The sequence below is a fragment of the Ptychodera flava genome, chromosome 20 (assembly GCF_041260155.1).
Source record: "Ptychodera flava strain L36383 chromosome 20, AS_Pfla_20210202, whole genome shotgun sequence".
Taxonomy (NCBI): domain Eukaryota; kingdom Metazoa; phylum Hemichordata; class Enteropneusta; family Ptychoderidae; genus Ptychodera; species Ptychodera flava.
Window position 1 is genome coordinate 12,544,635 of NC_091947.1, and position 20,328 is coordinate 12,564,962.

Here is a 20,328-nt window from a genome sequence, read left to right on the forward strand (position 1 = left end):
TACACCATAAGCAGGTGCAGAAGGAATATTACTTTACAAGTGGTAATAATTACTAATGTCAAAATCGGAATCATCCCTTTTGTCATACAGCTTAGTTTATAGCCAATTAGTACTACTTGTAGGAAAAGATAGAGATAGGAAGCCGAGTTTTTACCCTCGGTTGCTTCTTTAATATCAATATATATATATATGATGCAAGTATTTCTGTCAATTTCAACTCGTTGATGGATCCAGCTGCAGTAAATGCAATCGATGGGATGCTTGAGAATTGTGCTTTCATTTTACGTTCTAAGAATTCAACACAAGCCTAAGGGCATAAACACTAAAATCCGACAAAGTTTTACAAGGTAGCTGTTATCTATATAATGCTAAAATGCATGTTTTATTTTATGTGTAACGATCAGTCTGTGTCCATCTTGTGATAATCACTGGTAAGCATTGATTTGTCAGAATCGAATGCCACTGTAATTCAAAAGCCACTTCCTGTTGCTAGCTCCGTCCAAGAGGTCGGCTCACTGTACAAGCGTACAAATGGTTACCAGTTCCAACTCTGCACCATGGCAATGCGTCCTGACCTTAGACTGCAAACACATGTCATACAGCATGAGAGCTGTTTTGTATTCGACCATTCGCCATCCCTTTAAATTTTACTTTGTATTCCACATCTACAGCAACAAGAAGACCACTGGCACTGGTTTCAACATTGATGACTCATGTTGTATCTTAAAATACCGTAGATGCAAGGCAACTAATGTGCCAAAGATTTTTATGTATGGAACAAGTACACGCACACGCTCTACGCAAGTTCATTTACAGTTTTCACAAGCACGATACATCCTGACATACATGGTCTCATTAATTTATTTTGTGATGTGTTCAAATACTACTATCATGCAATGTCAGGCAATGTCAGAACAGGTACAATGATCAGTATAGTACGAGGGTAACTAATAATTTAGCATATCCAAGAACAAAATAGAAAATGAAAACAACATTGGGATAATCTTGGGCCACTGTATAGTAGTGGCATCAGATATCCCGAATGGAAAAGTGAACCCTACTGGCATGCAACACTCTCCAAGACCCCAAAAGTGACAAATTTAGTGCCAAACATACCGGAAAACAAAAAAAAATTGCACGCGAAGAACGTGAGCAATATAATCGTGGCCGATCAAAGACTTGCCTCTGCTTTTTCTCAAAAGCTACTAGGTTATCCAAACTACAATCTGGCTTAAAATAGCAACATCAAAGTATCACATCTTTACCGAATTGGAACAAACTCTTGTCAAAACGGAAAAATACACAATTCTGTAAGTTACTTTCAATTCTATTTACTCTATCAATGAAAGATTTTTTGACAAAAAGTGCAGTGCCACCACTAGGGCGCCCTTTAGAGTGACGTTTTGTCGCGGAAAATGTGAACACGTCATTGTCTTTCAAGAAATCAATCTTATCTCTAGATGTATAAAACGTTTCAACCAAACCTATAACATCGTATTTTGCACAAAATGAAACGAAATCAGCATTACCTATTTTAGATTTCAGACCTCTATCAAAATTGACAAGATAGACTGAAATGGGCGTTGGCCATCTCCCTGTGGTGCTCGTTAATTTACATGACAAATCTTCCCGGAGCTTTCATCTAACATGTACACTGTTTTCTTGCCATGCGTATCTGTACTGATAAGCTTGTCGTATCGTACTTGAATTTTCATCGATGAATTCTCTTCATTGAGCGACTTTAGGAAAGCGAACAAGCTTGAACGTACTTTACGTATGTGCCTTGAAAAATCTTCGCTGATACTGATGCTAGTGCCTTTCAAATTTGCAGCTTTTGATAGAACTATCGATTTGTCTTTTGAATTTTGCAAACATAGCTATTATCGGTTTAGCTCCCTTATCTGCGGTGCGTTGATGATTCGGAGTTCACGTTCAAGTTTTATTTCTTCAGTAATTTTTCAAAATATCTTTGACTTTTTCCTCTTAGGCGTTCCAATTTTCAGCTGGCTCATCTTGTTCAACGCCGAAGAAAACCAAATTGTTTCTTCTGCTTCGGTTTTCTAGATCATCATTTGCTTGCTTCAGACTTTCATTTTCTTTCCTTAGTTAATTTAGTGTCGTCTTGATTTCCTCTATCGTGCCATTGCTGGATTCCAAGTTAGCCAGTTTAGTTGAATTTTGTTGTAATTCTTCCCGTAATTCTGAGATATCATCCTCAAACCCATCCATTCTGCCTTGGAGCAATTCTAACTTTTGACTTCTTTTGACTTACATGTTGTGATTCTGTGATCAGTTTGTCGAGTTTTTCCATGATAGGTGCAATGTCACCTTTCATAGCTGGATCCTTACCGAAATCTGTGCCAGAATTCGCAGATCGAAGTTGTGGCCCAGAGTTTCTTTCAATATTGCCAGCTATGACGACAAGTCTGAAGAGGTAGAGTCTTATGGCAAGTGACATCTGGCAGTTAGGTAATGGTATAACGAGTGCAGCCATCTTTGCTGGTTTCCTTTGTCTTGTTGGGTTGCCACTAGCAAAACCCACGATTTTGACTCGATATTTGTCTAAATCTACACCCATGACATGTAAGAGTGAGGAAATGCACACACGGATCATCTGTGATAGTAAACAGTGACAGATAAATGTTCCAGTCTTGACTTTTGCGAAAAGTTTTTGGACCTTAGGTGCCAACGTGTTGTGTCTCTGCCAGTTACATAAAATTCCCTCCTCTTCATCAGCTCGACTGTGCATATGGCCAATCACAGGATCGGCTTCTTCTGGTTCAACTCTACTGCTAACCTTTGCTTTTTCATTAGACCCGCTGACTTCCAGATCACTCACCAAATGGAGTGGCCTCTCTACATACTTTTTTATTCACTGTCTGTCCGATCTTGTATCCTCTTGTCACTCCATCTTTACATCTTTGTATCTTTGTATCTTTCCATCTTTGTATGACATTTCAACAATCTATCTGCATACCAATGGGTACAAATTGTGTACCCCTTCTTGCAGACTTATTTCTGTATTCAAATGAAGCAGAGTTCCTACAGTTTCTCTACAAAGCAGGGTCTAAAAAACTTGCAAGGCGTTTTTATAACACGCACAGATATATCGATGATCTGATTAGTCTAGACAATCCAGACATATCAAATTACTTACATCATATTTACCCTGATGAGTTGGATATCAAAGAAACAACAGAGGGTAGGAACTCTGCTTCATATCTTGATCTGTTCCTACAAGTGGGTACTAATGGGCTACACACTAACCTGTATGACAAAAGGGATGATTTCGATTTTGAAATCATAAATTATCCCCACTTGTCAAGTAATATTCCATCTGCACCTGCTTATGGTGTGTACGTGTCTCAACTTCTCAGGTATTGTAGGGCTTGTGATTCCTACACTGATTTTCAACTGAGACACAGCTCATTGGCATCAAAATTACTGAGACAAGGATACACAACAAAAAGACTCGTTAGGACTTTCAAAAAGTTCTACGGTCGATATGACGACATTGTGGCCAAATATGACACCTCGGTCACACAAATGATTAACGACAGCATTCCCGGCTTTGACTTATTACAGCGATTCATATCCTGTATCTTTTCATACCATATTTAGACAATTTTAGGACCTATCCTGACGGGTGTAGCATGCTAGCAGGGTACGCTTACCCATTCCGGACACCTGGTACCACCACTAATTATCAGTGGTTCAGGATGGTCCTACTTAAATTTGTAAATCACAATTGTCCCATTGACCTGGTAATGCATTACCTTGAATGGAAATGATGATTGGACCAGTTAATGTCATATTACCTACTATGTTGCCGACAATCCGTCCTATCTTTCAATTTGCTCGCTTTTGTTGTGACCTTGAGTAGAACAATCAAGTCCTTTCCTGGCAAGTCCTGATCATTTTCGCCCGTCCTCTTACTGCAACGTTCCTGTAAGGCGTGAAGGTGCTCATTTAACCAACGTTTGCGAACGTTTCCTCTGCAGAATCGTATGTACTTCAGACGCTTACACATTGCGTCTCCCAAGTCATCCATGTCAACGACGTAGTCCTCCAGCAATCTTGCTGATTGTTTTAGCAATGACAGGTTTGGGGTGATTACTACTTGCTCAATTCTTCCTCCATGTAGCACTATGGCATGTTGTTCATGAACGTCTCCACATCGAGCAGAACTTCCTAAAGCTCTTCATATTTTATTAGCGCTCGTGCTATTGCTTTCGAAGGACTTCTCTTCATCGTGCTGATGAGTCTTTCAAAGAATTAACCCCACCATTTAAAACGTGAAATGTTCAACTTCTAGTCTATATTATTTATTGCCAAGTAGTCAGCAAATCTTTATCCCTTTGTAATGTAAACAACCACTGTTTGGTCTTGATAAAAAGTCTTGGCATTGTCACTCACTATGACTCTTGGTGACACTCTACGGACAACAAACTCATGAACCTCGTGCTTGAATTCATTCACAGACAGCTCTCTGCAAAGTTTAAGATGCACATCTCTAGTGCTGGCACATGTGACAAGTGCAATGTAAGCCCCACTGGTCTAATACTGTTCTGATTTGTACATGAGTGGCCCTGCAAAAGTCGACACCTGCCATAACAAACGGCTCCCTGAATGCTGCTCTGTAGGTGGGTAGGGTTGACGCAGTTGGATCATCCAACACCTTTACACGATATTTTGCACAGTAGCTCTATTCATGCCGTATAGGTTTGACAAGGTTCTGATCCAGTATTTTTCTCTGACCTTACTCATTGTGACTGCAACTCCCAAATGCATTGTCTGAAGATGGCTGTGTTCAATAATACGTCTTGCTAGGGTAAAATTTATTGAAACCTGGAACTTTGCCACAACACTACAGTATTCTGACTTGATCTACTGCGAATATGACGTCAGAAGTCATGTCATTTGTTTGCTGCATTATATCAATCCATACCTTCTCCGATAGTGTGATTTCACATTTAGTGTGTGGTCCAACTCGTCTCATCCCCTTACAACTACCTATGAAACACTACATAAATGATTGTACAAGCCTGTTATGAAATTCATGAATTCAATGCAATTTGTGAATGTTGGTAACCGTTGGCAGTTCTCGAAGTCTCTTAATCAAGGCTTTGTGCACTTAAGTGTCTTTCCCGTATGTCTGAACATTTTTTGTTCCTTTCTGGTATCAATCTGAGGTATGTGAATGCCCAAAGGTATCCTCTTCTGATTTCTCTTTCACTACTCCTAATAAGAAATTAAACTTTTTGTTTTCAGAGAGATTAGATCCGTCCATCTCTACATTGAACTAATTTCAAAAGCGTGGCAAATCCTTGAAGTCAACATAGAATGATGTGATAGTATACTTCTGTATCTTCACTGCTTGTGTTGTAGGTGCTGGTGATGCTCGCTGCTTCGTGCAGTCAACTCCTTCAGAACGGCCGGCTTCAATCTCCTTCTTAAAATTAAGTTTCCGCTTGTACTAGTGTGTTAAAAATTCTGCTTTTGTTAGCGTGCAGCTGCCTCCTCAATTTCCCTCTCTCTCTCTCTCTCTCTCTCTCTCTCTTTCTCTCTCTCTTTCTTCGTCCACCTGTTTTCCGTTACGCAGAAGTGACTCTCTTAACAACTGGATGGACGCTTTCTGTGTAGCCGTCCATTCCTTCAAATATTTTAAGTCTGATTCCGCTTCAAAGCAATATTCGGTCATCTCATCCTTCGATTTTTTAGTCGCTTGATCAACTCTCTTGTGATGTCTGCCGTGTCCTCACTATTAAATAACTCAACAATTTCATCCAGTTTGATTTCAGCAATTGCCAGCTTCCTTTTGAATTTCTCCTCGGTGAAGGCAATGATTCGTATACGTTTGTGAGTACCATGGTAAATCGGATAATAGATTGTAATTAACCTCGTATGAACGGTTTCAGTTCTGTTTTTCCGCGGACACTTCAGTAATACAATCACATGATTTCGATCGCTGATGCAATATTATACTAATACAATATTCTGATGTACTCGCGCTCGTCCTTCTGTCGTTGTCGCCTCCATTCAGAATGGCGCATTCATTTTGAGAAGCCCCTTGTAGCTTTCAATTTTTTGAGTGACCCCCTAAGATTCCTCTGAACCCCAAGGCCACAAATAATGACAGAACCTCATAGCAAGATAAGATTCTTTAAAGGTGATAAACATTTCTGAGCGTGATAAGCTTGTTCGTTCGTGACAAATCTTTCTGAGTCTGACAGGATTAATGTATTGACATAGCTTGTTGAGACTATGTAAGTGCGTGGACTACATATGCGTGGCTTACGGAAGGAGCTTACATAGCTTTTGTAGTTACTATGTTTACAGCTGGTTAAAACCTTTCGTTACTTGTTTAAACTGGTTACTTACACAGATAGTACCTCTATCTAACTACTTTTTTCATTATTACAATAACATCATACGGCTGCTATAAGTCTTTGAATTTACCATTATCGCATCCTTCACATCCCTCTTCAGTCAATTCTTCAGCTGCTGCCAACGTGACGACGATGAAAAGATAACAACATCTGAAATTAAATGCCATGGTTTGGATTGCTGTATTGACTTTGTACCTGGAAATAAAAAAATACACCACTCTATGTTGAAGGATTAATTTTGAGCTCGTTAAAATAAGCTTAATGTCTGAAAATGATTTTGACAAATGTGGCTCAGGTACGCACACACCATACTCTTGTTGAGTAAGATAATTTTACAGTGAAAACTATGAAGCACTCACAGGGTCACAATATTGTAATAATATGAATAAGGAAATTATGAAAATCTATTTGCATAATAAATGGGTCCTTTGTTTAAATGTCATTGCATAAGGAGATTTTTATAGTCGCTCCAGTGGCTTACTGACTTCGCATGCGCATATTCATAATATACTATGCGAGTAACCGGAAGTGTACCCTACTTTTAAGGGCGCCGCCATGATTTTTGAGTTCTCGTAAATAAACAAATACGAAACGTGCAAATTATTATTTTATAACATGCCATTTACAAAATATATCTCTCTTATTAGCCAGTAACTATTATTATCCACCTTGTCGCTGATACAAAATATCGTTAATATCACGCATAAAAAGTAGAAAAAGGGAGAAAACTTATGCATATGAACGGGGCATACACAAAGAATGCTAGGATTGAATTTTAGAAAAGCGCCCCTGTGTCAATAACTAGATTCTAAAATTGCAAGTTTTTAGACAGAACGCTATAGTTTTCAGCTTGCAAGTGGAAGATGGGCAGTGCCGTTACCATTGCTATGGTCATGATGGCATAATACGTCCCTTGTTTGACACAATAGGCTGTTATCATGGTATAAATTGCCAATTTTTGTCCAACATTTTTACAAATTACAGAAACTCTATACTTGCATGATGCTGCAGGCTTTGGCGTCGTGTACGTATGTGAACTGCTTTCATCAGAGGGAAACCGGGCATAATTGTCATACAAACGCATATGGAGTAACAATTAATCTATTTTATCATGAATCAATACAAATAACATTGCCAATATTAACCCCTGGCGCGACACCAAGGGCTGAGCCCTATATAATATTTTTAAACAAATAATATAAGCTTAATGAACTAGCTTTTTTATGTACATCATTAAGTGACCAACACGCACAGCATTATAAGGATCTCACTTGAATCGCCATTGTCGATATTCTTTACATAGTGATTGTAATAACAGTATAAAATCCGTGTTGCGATTCGACTTTTCGGGTACTAATATACATAGAAAAAAATTCTTTTGGAATTGATTTCTTTCTTAATCACCGAATTGAAGCTATCTATCATATGTAGAAATGTCTCGATAGTCAAACAGTAACCTTATGGAAAAGATTTGCTTTGAAGAGCAAAACGTGCTTGAGGCTCATAAAACATTATTTTCGCAAAGAAGCCAGAAGTGAAAGTCTCATGCACTTAACGTGGGTATACGTTTTAAAAACAATACTAACACATATCTTTCCTTGAAACTGAAAGCATTTCTGAAATGTATTGCAAGACAATAATATTGGTCACCACTTTAATGAGTTGCCAAGTACTTGAAAAGATTTTATTCTTATGCATGTCAGAGTTTACACAGGGATGGTGGCCATTTCGTATTTTACATATCAGGAATATGAACAACCTCCTCTGATTTTCAACTTTTGATTAAGTGAGAGTTTGGTTGAAAGTTTCATTTAGAAAATTTTAGTCTTTCCCTTGGAGGCGTGTGCTACCTTTAACAGACAGTTCCTTTAAATACAAGAAGTGTCTTTCAGAAATAAGGTAGATTAGTCGTTTGCCGCTCAGCTTAAAGAAAAGTGATTTTTCTCGCGACTTTTGACGTTTATATGGCAGTCTTCCATAAGTTTTGCAAATTTGATGTTTGCTGTGTTGTTTGATAACAAAACAGTTATTTCAGTAAGGTGGTGACATTTTGCATACGTTATTTCATATACGATTGCTTGGTAGCCACTTCGAAGTTCATATAATTATTGACATTCGGAGTATTTGGACCACCGTCTTTACTTTATTGAATCCTCCTCTAGTGAACTCTGTGAACTACGGAGTTTAGGATCAGCTGATTTCAAATAGAGTGGATTTCGTGCCTACAGGAAACAAAACAACATCGCCATGCACGCTATGGTTACTGGCATTAAACAGCAAGGAAAAAAAAACCAAAACAATTGGGTCATAACGGAACAGAGTTTTGCACGGTGCATTGGTTGTATCAATGATTAAAAATTGAGTGTCTGTTTTTAATTGACTTCTTACAAAATACGGTTGCAACCAATCTTTATTCCTCGATTTCTGATTTATATGATTTTAAAGATAGTATCAGAGAAGAGTATATGTCTGACTATCTGTGCGTTTTCTTACTTCTCCTAGCTCGTCAAACGAAAGAGTTATTGAAGCTTGAAAAACAGAAACACTCGACAATCGTTACGTATAAGTTGATCAAAATGATATTATAGCAACGGGAGGAGTTCCTTAAGAAACTTATCGATCTGTCTATTAAGGAAATAGGATCAGGTCGCTGTTATAGTTTTTGGGCATATTTGTTCCCTGTCGTAAAATTGTGTCTACTGCTAAACTGTTTGTCGAGCGGCTTTCTGACATTTTGACCTGTTTTGGCGAAGCATGTGGCTGTTTGGTATCACTCACTGCGGAAATCTTCCCAGTGTGGCCGCCAACGTAACGGCACTTCGAAGTTATGCTCAAGTGGCACGACCAGGTGACGCCTTTCAAGACATAATGAAATACAACAAGAAAGTTATTTTTGAAGCAGTCATGTGTTGTGAAAGATGACTCCAAAACGTGGTTAAAAGGTGAAGAGTTTCTCACATCCATTGCAGAAGTTGTACCGGTTGAACATATTGAAGGGCTGCAGTGAATTCGGGGGTTATAGAGAATTTACCCCCAAGGTGATGTGGATAGACCGATTCTGCCCCAGCATGGCTTATCACTTCGCGATAAGTCAATAGAGCTGAAACATCAAAATACTTTTGGACGAGAACTCCGTGAAGCCTGGGTAAAATCACCGTGAAGGACTTGCCGCTGTCACTAGACGACAGTGCAATTCAAGGCGCGTTGACGGACATCGGCCTGAAAATCAAAACTAGACTTATGAGGCAACGATGAAGAATCAACGGAAAACTTACAAACATTTACAATGGTGATCGAGGGGTCTTTATTGAAAAACCAAAATAAGAGGAACCAAGATTTATCAAGGTGGGTTTATTCACGGCTAGACTTTTTACTGCCACGACATCAAGAGACAACTCAAAAGCAACGATGCAACAACCGTCTACTGCTGGGGCATTTGAAATAACAGTGTGAAAATTCATAAAATGCAGGCTTTGTTCTGGTAGTGGACATCCTTGCGAAAGAATACCCCGCCACCAATTCTATGGGACCCAGGGATGTGAAAAGCTTTACGCAAGCGATAGCTTCGCCAGTTCGGCAGCCCTCTCACACGATGAACATCATGCTACACAATCTCTCCCTGATGCAGCGAGCTGTGCTCATCCAATCTTGGATACAGCCAATTCCGACAAGATGTCAACATCTTCGCCTTCTACACCCGTCTTCAGGCGACCGCAAGCCATTCCGTTACAACCTACAACCAAAGACATTCGAATCAGCAATAAGAATACGCCGGCAGTCTCTGATGACCAAACTCATGACAGAAATGAACCATCAACGTCATCCGACCAACGTGCTGTGCAGAAATCAATTACGTCTTTTTTTGGCGGGAAACAATCCACCTCAACATCAGCGAGAGTACAACATCATCATGACGACGGTGACGAAAAAGTGTCTGATAACAGCGATTCGACACACATCAGCGAAAGTGGAGAAAAACATTCCCTTGATTGTGACACTAAGCGCGAAGATGTTTCAGACTTTTCCCCAGAATTACCACCCATCGTTCCAAAAGGTATGAACAAAGACCTAAGCATATAAAAGAAAAGAAAGCGAAAGAGGAAGCAACAGGGTAAATGAGCGAAAAAATAAACATTTTGACTTTGAATATAAGAGGCTTAAACGAGAAAACAAAACGGAGAGATATATTTCAGTTGATCAGGCATCAAAAAGCAAGTATTGTCGTTTTACAAGAAATCCACAGAGAAGAGACAGATAATGACATTTAGGGAAAAGAATGAGAAGGAAAAATTATACTCTCAAAATGCTCAAACAACAGTAGAGGTGTCGCTATTCTTTTCACCAAGAATCTTAATTTTCGAATTGACGGTGTTTACATAGATAATCAAGGTAGAATTGTAACTGTACATGGTACTAATGACAACAAGGCTTTTTCTTTGTGTGGTGTTTACGCACCCAATGAGAGTGTACAGAGGAAGAACTTCATTTTGATTTATAATATTTATGAAAATCTGGTTTTAGCTGGTGTCTTTAAGTGCGCCATCAAACGTCTCGATAGAACTTTTCATTCTGGTAACTGTTAATTCCGTAAATTCCCTTTGTAAGTTGTTGAATCATTTTTGGCCTTGTTGATTTTTGGAAACGGCAGCATCGTAATTTGCAATAATTAACTTGGCGACGTTTACGCCCAAACCCAATACACTGCAGAATCGATTATAATTTCATTGACCTTATTAAAAGTATCAAAAAGTTGACATAAGGCCTGCGCAGAAAACTGATCACAAGGCTGTTTTTTTAAATGGTCACTAAGAAAAATGGCAGGGGCCTGGCACCTGGAAGTTCGATAATTACTTGCTCAGTAAGGAAGATTATGTAAGCAGTATGCGAAATATTATTGGATCATGTAAAATTAAATATGCAAATCTTATTGCAAAAGTTAAGTGGGATTTGACATAAAAAAGGCGTTAAGGAGTTTACAACTGTCTATTCTCATAACGCTACAAAGAACAGTAATCGCACTATACTGGAATTAGAAAAGCACTTGTGTTTGGCAGAAAAACGTATGATTTATGGTCCATCAGATATCAATATTAAGGTTTGCCGTACAATTAAAATAGTTTGGATGATTTGTACTCCATGCCGGTCGAAGGTGCACAAAGTCGCTCAAAAGCGCGTTCGATGGAAAAAGGCGAGAGAAGTTCAAATTATTTTTAAGTTTAAAAACGACGAAACGGAGAAGGAGACATAATCACTTTGCACAAGTGAAGGTACGCTCGTTTTTGATACAGAAGAAATTTTACCGGGTCAGAAGCAGTTTTACAGTAACTTATGTAAGGCTAAAGATAAAAAAGTTTCACTGAAGGATTTTCTTGGTGAAACGCATATTCCCCGACTTCCTGACTACCAGAATAGTATTTGTGAGGGCGAATTATCAGAAAATGAATGTCTCGTAGCCCTCAATAGCATGGCAGTAAACACATCTCCAGGCTCAGATGGTTTTACTGTTGAATTTTACCGTTGCTATTTGTATGAAATTTGTGATTTGTTTGTCGCTTCTTTAAACGAAGCCTACAGAAGTGCTATCATGTCAGTCTCTCAGAAACGACTGTGCTGACTCTCCTTTTTAAAAAGGGTTCAGAAGATGATTTGAACAACAGGCGTCCAATTTTCCTTCTCAACACCGATTATAAAATAGCTCCCAAAGCCCTATCTAATCGATTTAAACTTCCATCTGTAATTCACAGACATCAAAATGGCTTTCTAAAGGGGCGTTTCATAGGTCAGAATATTAGACTGATTGCTGATATCTTTCACTATTCGAAAAAAACACAAGAAAAATGGTGCTACAATTTTTGTCCATTATGAAAAGGCTTTTGACATCGTCAATTGGAATTATATTAATGAAGTTTTACTTGCTATGAGTTTTGGACATTCCTAGCCTTTCGTCAGTGGGTAAGAATATTATAACGACGAGCTGTATTGTGTACAGAGGTTGGTGCTCTGAATACTTTAATCTTGTAAGAGGTGTCAGACAGGGCTGGTCATTGTCAGCCCTGTATTGTATTGGCGATCGAGATATTAGCATGTAAAATTAGGCATGACAAAAGTATCAAAGGTTTCAAATTACCTGGTCGCAAAAACAAAATACAAGAAGCAAAGATTTCATTATTAGTAGATGACAACTATTTTTGTTCAAGATATTGCCTCTGTTGAATCAGTTCTTACAGTTATGCAAAACTTCAACCAGTAAAGCGGGTTAAAGCAAATAAGAAGAAAACGACAAGCGTTCTGTCGGGCAAGTTTATACACAAGGATGGAAAATTTGGTGACATTAAATGAGCTACAAACCCTGTGAAATCATTGGGTGTGTATTTTGGTTATGATGATAAATTGTGCAAGAAATTAAATTGAGAAGAAAAAGTGAAATAACTCAAAAATTTGTCAAATCTTTGGGGAAGGCACCTTTTTACAATTTATTTGCGTATTGTTATTTCAAAATCTCATGCTGTATAAAGGATAATGTGCCTTGCTTCTGTAATTTGTATGCCAGAAGACATCTTTCCAATTGTCCAAAGTTTAATTGACAACTTTGTCAAAAGCGTAAACTTTCAAAAAAAGTGCTTGAAAGAGGTTACAAATGCAGAGGTACCAAACATATCAATGTCGAATGTCAAGTGCAAACATCGCAAGCTATGTGGGTGAAAAGATTAGTGGAAAGTATAGATATGACATGGACAGCGTTACCATGGTCGTACTTTTATCTTGATAATGGCACAAGTTTACCAGAGCAACAGTCTCTATGGCTTGTTATTTGCAAATAGTATTGCACCTGCTTTACCTGTTTTCTATGTTAATGTTTTGAACGCTTGGTATAATGTGCATCAAAATGTGGACCATGCAGGTCGTCACTTTTTTACTTTGCTGGTGTAGGAAATATTCAATTTGTTGGTTTTTTTACTCCATGGCGTCTACAGTGGATAACTTTGAGGTTTCTGCCAATGATAGTTAATTCCCCTGAATAAATTGACAGGTATTCCATTCTCATGCGAAAGCGTACAGAACCCCCATGTATCAGCTTTCAACCTTACTTGGAAAAATATTTATGATATTACAAATGAACTTAAACTTACAGAGTTCCAATGGAAGGTTTTGCATCGTCTACTTCCATGTAACAAATATTTGTATTTTTGGAAGATGAAAGATACCACCCTGTGTTCAGTTTGCCAAGAAAAAGATTCCTTAGAACATATATATTTAAATTGTTCAATTGCTTTAAGATGCTGGAATAAAGCAATAATGTCATAGAAGATTTGTAGGGAAAGAAATTAAAATATCAGCATCAAATATTATTTTCACTGAGTGCAATGTAAGTACCATTACTGACATACATAGAAAAATGTACAATTTTTAATTTTTGTTGGAAAATTGAGTATCCATAAATTTTGGATTGCAAATGTAAATGTACCTACCGAGACTGTTTTTCAAGAACGAATTCAATGTAAGATACAATTTTCGTAAAGAGATGAACTCAAAAGTTGATATACTGCATGCTTTTGAGAGAATAAATACATTAATGTAAAGGGCAGATTTGTTGTACATAGGGGTTCCCCCGTCAGTCGTGATGATATTTTACAATAAAAGATAAAAAAGAAACTTATTTCGCTGTCATCGGTAGTGTAATATTGAAATATGGCTGTCACACAGAAAACATTATCATTTTATGCGGATTGTAACCTGCCATAATAGATTAGGGATTTAGGCTCATGAAATGAGTTGATATTTGGAATATCAATAATGACAGGTAATGAGAAGCGTGGGGAAAGGGCTTTACGTAAAAGACCTTATTCATTCCGACGTCACAGATCCTTTATTGCATATCAAAATATTCCCAACAGTCATTTATAAACGCGTCTAATTAAAACAATTGTAAACAAAACTTTCGTCTTAGATGTCACAAAAAACTCTAGGCACTTGATTCTTTATTTTTTTCTTCTTTAAAATCGAGAATTAAAATCAGATAATTTACATAACTTAACCTTTTTTAGGGCTCTTTAAATGTGAAGTTTTCCTAGGAAAGCCTTGATTGTGAGAAAAGAGGAAGCTCTTGGTCGTGATGTGTACCACCGAGCCTAGTAGTTGTGGTATGTGTACAGGAAAATTCGAGGAATGTCAAATAAAAATAACACATATGAGAGGTATCTTTGTCGTAGAATTGTATTTGTGAGTATAATTAAGGTGGAGCTGTATGTTGCCAAGACAATTTTTTCAAAGCAATGTTTCTCATCACCGATGACAAGGAAACTTCTTTATACTATACATTTTCAAAAAGCAGAGACTCCGAAGTTTATTATGGTGGCAGTGTTTTACTCGAAGGATGAAGTGGATGTTTGTTTGGGTAAAAAAACCTCGATTGTGGTATTAATGATAAAAATTAAATTAAGTCAAAAACCTGACGCTATTTTCTGAAACGTAATCTTTCACTTTAAAGAAGAGTATAATATTTCACTTTAAAGAAGAGTATAATATAGAAAAAGCGACCATTTTATTATGCATTGACTATCGTCATTCTAAGATGAAAAAGGTTGAAAAACTGACACCCAAAAAGTTTTTAAAAACATGATTACCAAAATTAAAATGCCGACTTATCAAAAATGTAAGATCTTTATCTCCAAACAAATAAGCGTTTTGTTATATATCATCTAAAGAACATAACGTGAAAATTTCAGAAAACTGGACCCAGCCAGAGTGGAGTTAAATTCTTTTGTGAAAATTGTCAACTAGCACAAAATGAGCTATAATAACATGCGGAGTAATTGATTGATACAGGAGTAGGGGAAATGCCTTTCCTTGAAGCTAACGACTTTTGCCGCCGCTTATTTTGATAAGCAAAACGAACAGTCTATACAAGAGACTGACAACTATGACGAAATTTTGGCAATAACCCTATGGCTATTCAATTATGGAATAATTTCTGTCTACTCATAATAACATGATTAAAGCATACCCGAAATGTAAAAGTTAATGTATGGTAAAATTAATAAAGTAGTCAAAAAGTTTTATTTTGTTTATTTAAGTACGGTACAGAACCAACATTCAAGTTGCTACGAATTGCTCAATCGAAGGTATTGTAATATGCTAGAAAATTGTGTCACTCGAAAGAAAGTATGGATCGCCAAGATTGGGTTAAAATAGTATTATTGTACCCAATGACACGGGTAAAGTTCCATACCAGACTTTGTTAGCCAGCATGGGAGGAATATTTTGCAGGATGTGTTTGTTGATTTTTATTGCTTTGCTTTACGATATAAGTAAGATGAGCATATGCACAGATGATTGGTGAGACTTGTTAAGTTAATATAGATTGGCAATGTGCAAATATTGGGGTCATACAAGCATGTTCCTCACGCGAACACGTTTTGTTTGGCAGTAAACAATTTCCAATTTTTTCTTGATATGCGGAAGACTCTTGATTATTAAATTTACTTTTTTACTGCTGAGTAGCAAACGTTAGAATAAGGCGTCCAAATCATACCTATTTTGTGGTTAAAGTCATGAAAATAAGTGTATATTTTTCCATAACAAAGCCATTAATTAAAAGACAAAACACGGTATAATAGTTCAACGTGAACAACCTTGATAAAGCATACGCATTTGTTGACTCACCTTTTGTTTAATGTGAAGAACAGCCAAAAAAAACCGAAATCGTTGTTTGCCGCACACCTACCTGTGTATGTTATCGATAGACCAGTAATCACAAAGTGATACAATAGTGGGTACATGTGGAGAATATGCAGTGAGGGTAATTTGAATAGTTCAACATTTGTTGTCCCTCGGGTAATACCACACCCACGCCCTAGATTCTTATCACGGCCTACAAACATGTATAGATTGCATCCTCTTGTGATAGGTAAAAATATTATTTAGTCAAAAAACATTTGAAAGGATGGAAGATATAATCTTATTATCAATATTGAGTTTCGATCGGTTATCATATTGACAGAAAGGTTTCTGGCTGACGTCAATCGAATTTAAGTTTGATACTGCATAAGGGAATGATTGATGTGAACTACTGACTATATATACAAAATTATACATCATCCTTCTGAAGACTTTTTTGCTGCTTAAAAGCAGCTGAGAAAGTCAACATGATAAGGGGTTTACTGTCATATATTTTTAGTATTTCATTTTTACATTTAGGTAACTTTTGACAGAACTTCTGGACCAAAAATCGCATTTTCACAATGTTTTAACAATTAATATAAAATATGCGAGTCAGTGTCTATAACTAGTGGTCGATTTCAATAGCTTTAGAAGAGCCATGCCACGTTGATTTGGCGAAGAAATTGTTCCGTTCTACTTTCAGACTTACGGAAACTTAACGATCTTGATTTTAATATTTTTGTTCAACTATTTACACATGGAGATCATGCATGGAGGGAAATTGAATAGCTCAACATATGATGTCCCTCCGGATTTAGCAATACCACACCCATGCTCTACTTTCTTTTCATGGGCGCTAAACTAGCCTTAATTACATCCATCTATGAAATGTAAAACCTTTAATGAGCCAGAAAAAGGTTAGCGGATTAACAATGCTTCAGGGGATTCGAGAGCCACGTCAAATAAATCTTGGCATGCGAATCATTCCCGTCTACCTTCAGACTTACAATGAGTTTAACGCTCTCCATTCCATATTTTAGTATAACATTACAGCCGACAACGAATGCACAATGAAATTAATCTAATGTTATCACACTTGGTTTTGCTGATGCCTTGGCTAGGTAACTCAAAGCAGTTCGTTCGAGTTTAAATCCTGTAGAGAATATACTGCATTGTGTAGTTAGTTTGTAAAGTCATTTCAAAATTTACTACGTGATCAGTACTTATAGTTGAGGCAAACATGAGAGGAATAAAAAATAACGATACGTAAATAAATGAACAGCTTTCATAAATATGGTAATTAGTCAATACCTACAAAAGTACACACTGACAATCCACAGAAGGTACAACCCGAGTATTACCAATAAAATATATACGTCAAAGCTAAAGAGACAATCTGTCCACAAGTTAGAAAATAGTGTTTTGTTGTTTAATGATATGCTCGCCACTCTGCTAAGATAATTAAATGTCTGACACAAGAAACTGGCGGTATTAGGTTATAATCAATTTATCATATTCTCATGCCAAGAATCTAACAAATGAAGGGAAAACCTTAAATTTTAGGTTTCACTTTTATTCGGCCTTGTTCATAAATATGGAACTAGTTTTGTAAAGAGGATTCATTCACACATTCTATACTACATTGTTTTCAGAGAAAGCATAACATCGCGCCTGACTTTGTATCAATAGGCAGGGCAGTTATGGCTTCTTTATTGTGTTTGTCCTCACTGAATTTCATGTATCAACACACACTCATTCAATTATTATTTTTTAAAAAACTTCAACGGATTCTACAGAGTTTAAATAACAGTAACCCGACAATGAAAAGGTGGTTCTCGAAATATTATTGAGTAAATTACAAATCAGACAATGTTTGGAAGACAGTGAATAGTTGCAAAGAACATTTGCAAAATTAAAAACCGTCGCGTGTGTCCTAATTGTTTAAAGTTATACATAATTGTACATAATTACGTAGAAAAAGACAGGGCCAGGAATCGTGTAATCAATGACTTATCTAACTGACTTAACATAGGACAGTTGCAGTTCTATACAGATGTACGTTGTGGAAATATCAAGACAAGTGGAAAAGTAAAGTAAATCTCAATAAATCTCAACAGACAGGTAAAAATGTGTAAAGAAAAACACGTAAATAATTCTGGCCTGTTTAAGACTTCATGTACCTCTTAACCCTGTAAATCATTGTCATGCTAATCCTTTGATTGTGATCGAAATGACAGCACAATTTTAATGACAGTAATTTTTAGTTTTACTAAATGTAACTTATACAATTATGACCCTTTTATTTTGGAATTAAACCAATCACCTTCAACCGGGCTACAAATTTCTATACAACTGCCAACTCTTAGCAGTCTTGGTTTGTGCATCGTGCCTGATCGATTGGGAATTGATAATTTTCCATCATGCTTTGAATGCGACTCTGAACTTTCACCTGAAAAGTTACTTGATCAAGGCGTAATTTTGTACTAAATTAACAGCTACTTGAATCATATACATGCCTCACTGCGATGCACAGATATTACATTTTTCTTAAAAGTGGGAAACGGCAGACGCTGATGCTACTTGACAGACATGGTTCGCTCTCTATTCACAGGTTTTTTTGGAAAAATCTAGTGTTTGATTACATAAAACAGGTATATAAGAATTTTCAAATCCGACAAAACGAAATAACTCCCCGTGTCACAACTGTTATTGGTGTGTTGGTATCAGAATATTTGAGCATTGGAGACATGTACAGAAAAATGTTTCATTCATGTCTGTACTCGTCTGCTTGTGTTAACGGATGTGTCTATGTCAACCTGTACAGTTATATTTCTATTCACATGAAATGTCCAGACAGTATGAATCGCTATATTTCATCAGGGCTATGTATCCTCAAGATAAGACATTACATATTTCATTCCTAAATCAAAACTGCCTGAAAATCTATTTGAATTACAGATCACGGTACGAGTTTACCACGGAAACAGATGGTAGAGCTCCAACAACAGAATTCACTACTTCTTGCTAGTGCAATGCTAGTCTTCCATTTTGAAGGAAGGAACATTTTCCAACAAGATAATGGATTAAAAATTGAGTACAGTATATGTCATCCAAAATTTGGTTTTGTGATGTAATATTCAGCTATTAACCTCATACAAGTTGAAAATGGTGAAGTTTCAAATCTTATGGCTCCTGCATACAGTAGACACTACAACGGGTGTTTCCACAAATATACATGGATGTGATTTGAAAAATTTGCAGTGTTCTCACCCGGCCGCAACTCCAAAACATTCTTGCGTACATTATTATTTTGTCGCTGATTTCCTAGCCCAGCGTGTCATGCAAGTACATTTTAAATTACAAATCCAAAGGGAGCTAGCAGTATTTAACCTTTTTTTTTGGTCAGCATGTATGTAAGAAGAACAAACTACCAAAACACAAGCAAACATAAACAAAACAAAAAAACACATGAAAACAACCAAAAACAAAACAAATAAACCAACCACACAAAAACAAATGAACAACCATCCAATCAAACAAATAATGATAACAACGAACAGACAAACCCGGAATAAAAAAATAAATAAATAAATAAATAAATATGCAAATAAAAAGATAAATAAGTAGATAGATGAGTAAATATCTAACAAACCAAAACTGTAACTTATGCATTATATTCAAGATGCGACGTCAGTATCACTAAACTAAACTCCAACAAGGGATGTGATTTCATTGCCACCCATGCAATATCATGATTGAATATATACTTTTATCCAACCGCAACTAGGATAACCTTCTTTCTGCCAATGAGCAAAAATCTGTACCAGCTGGAAAGAACTTGAATGGGGCTCATTTATTGACTATGTAAAATTATTGTACAATCAGTAGGATGGTTAAATTTTCGATGATTTCTGAGGTTGTGTCATTGCCATTCCTTGGTGATCGCGCTCTTCTGCGCGCAACGTCTAAAAATGCCGGGCTTACTTTAAGCCGTTGTGAAACATTAGTCCTTTGAAATCGTAAATGGACTAATCGCGTAAACAGTTTTAGAGGGCGCAATAGGTTACACAACTGGCCCATTTACGATTTCAAAGGATTGACGTCGCTTAACAGCAAAAAGTTAGCGAGGAGTATAAAATGTTTCATCATGCAGAAGAGCAGAAATAGAAAGGAATGGTATCGACATGACTCTTAAAGTCACCGTAAATTTATTTTCTTACTGATACCACATTCATCATTTATAATGCGATGAATAACGGAGCCCAATTTAAGTTTTTTA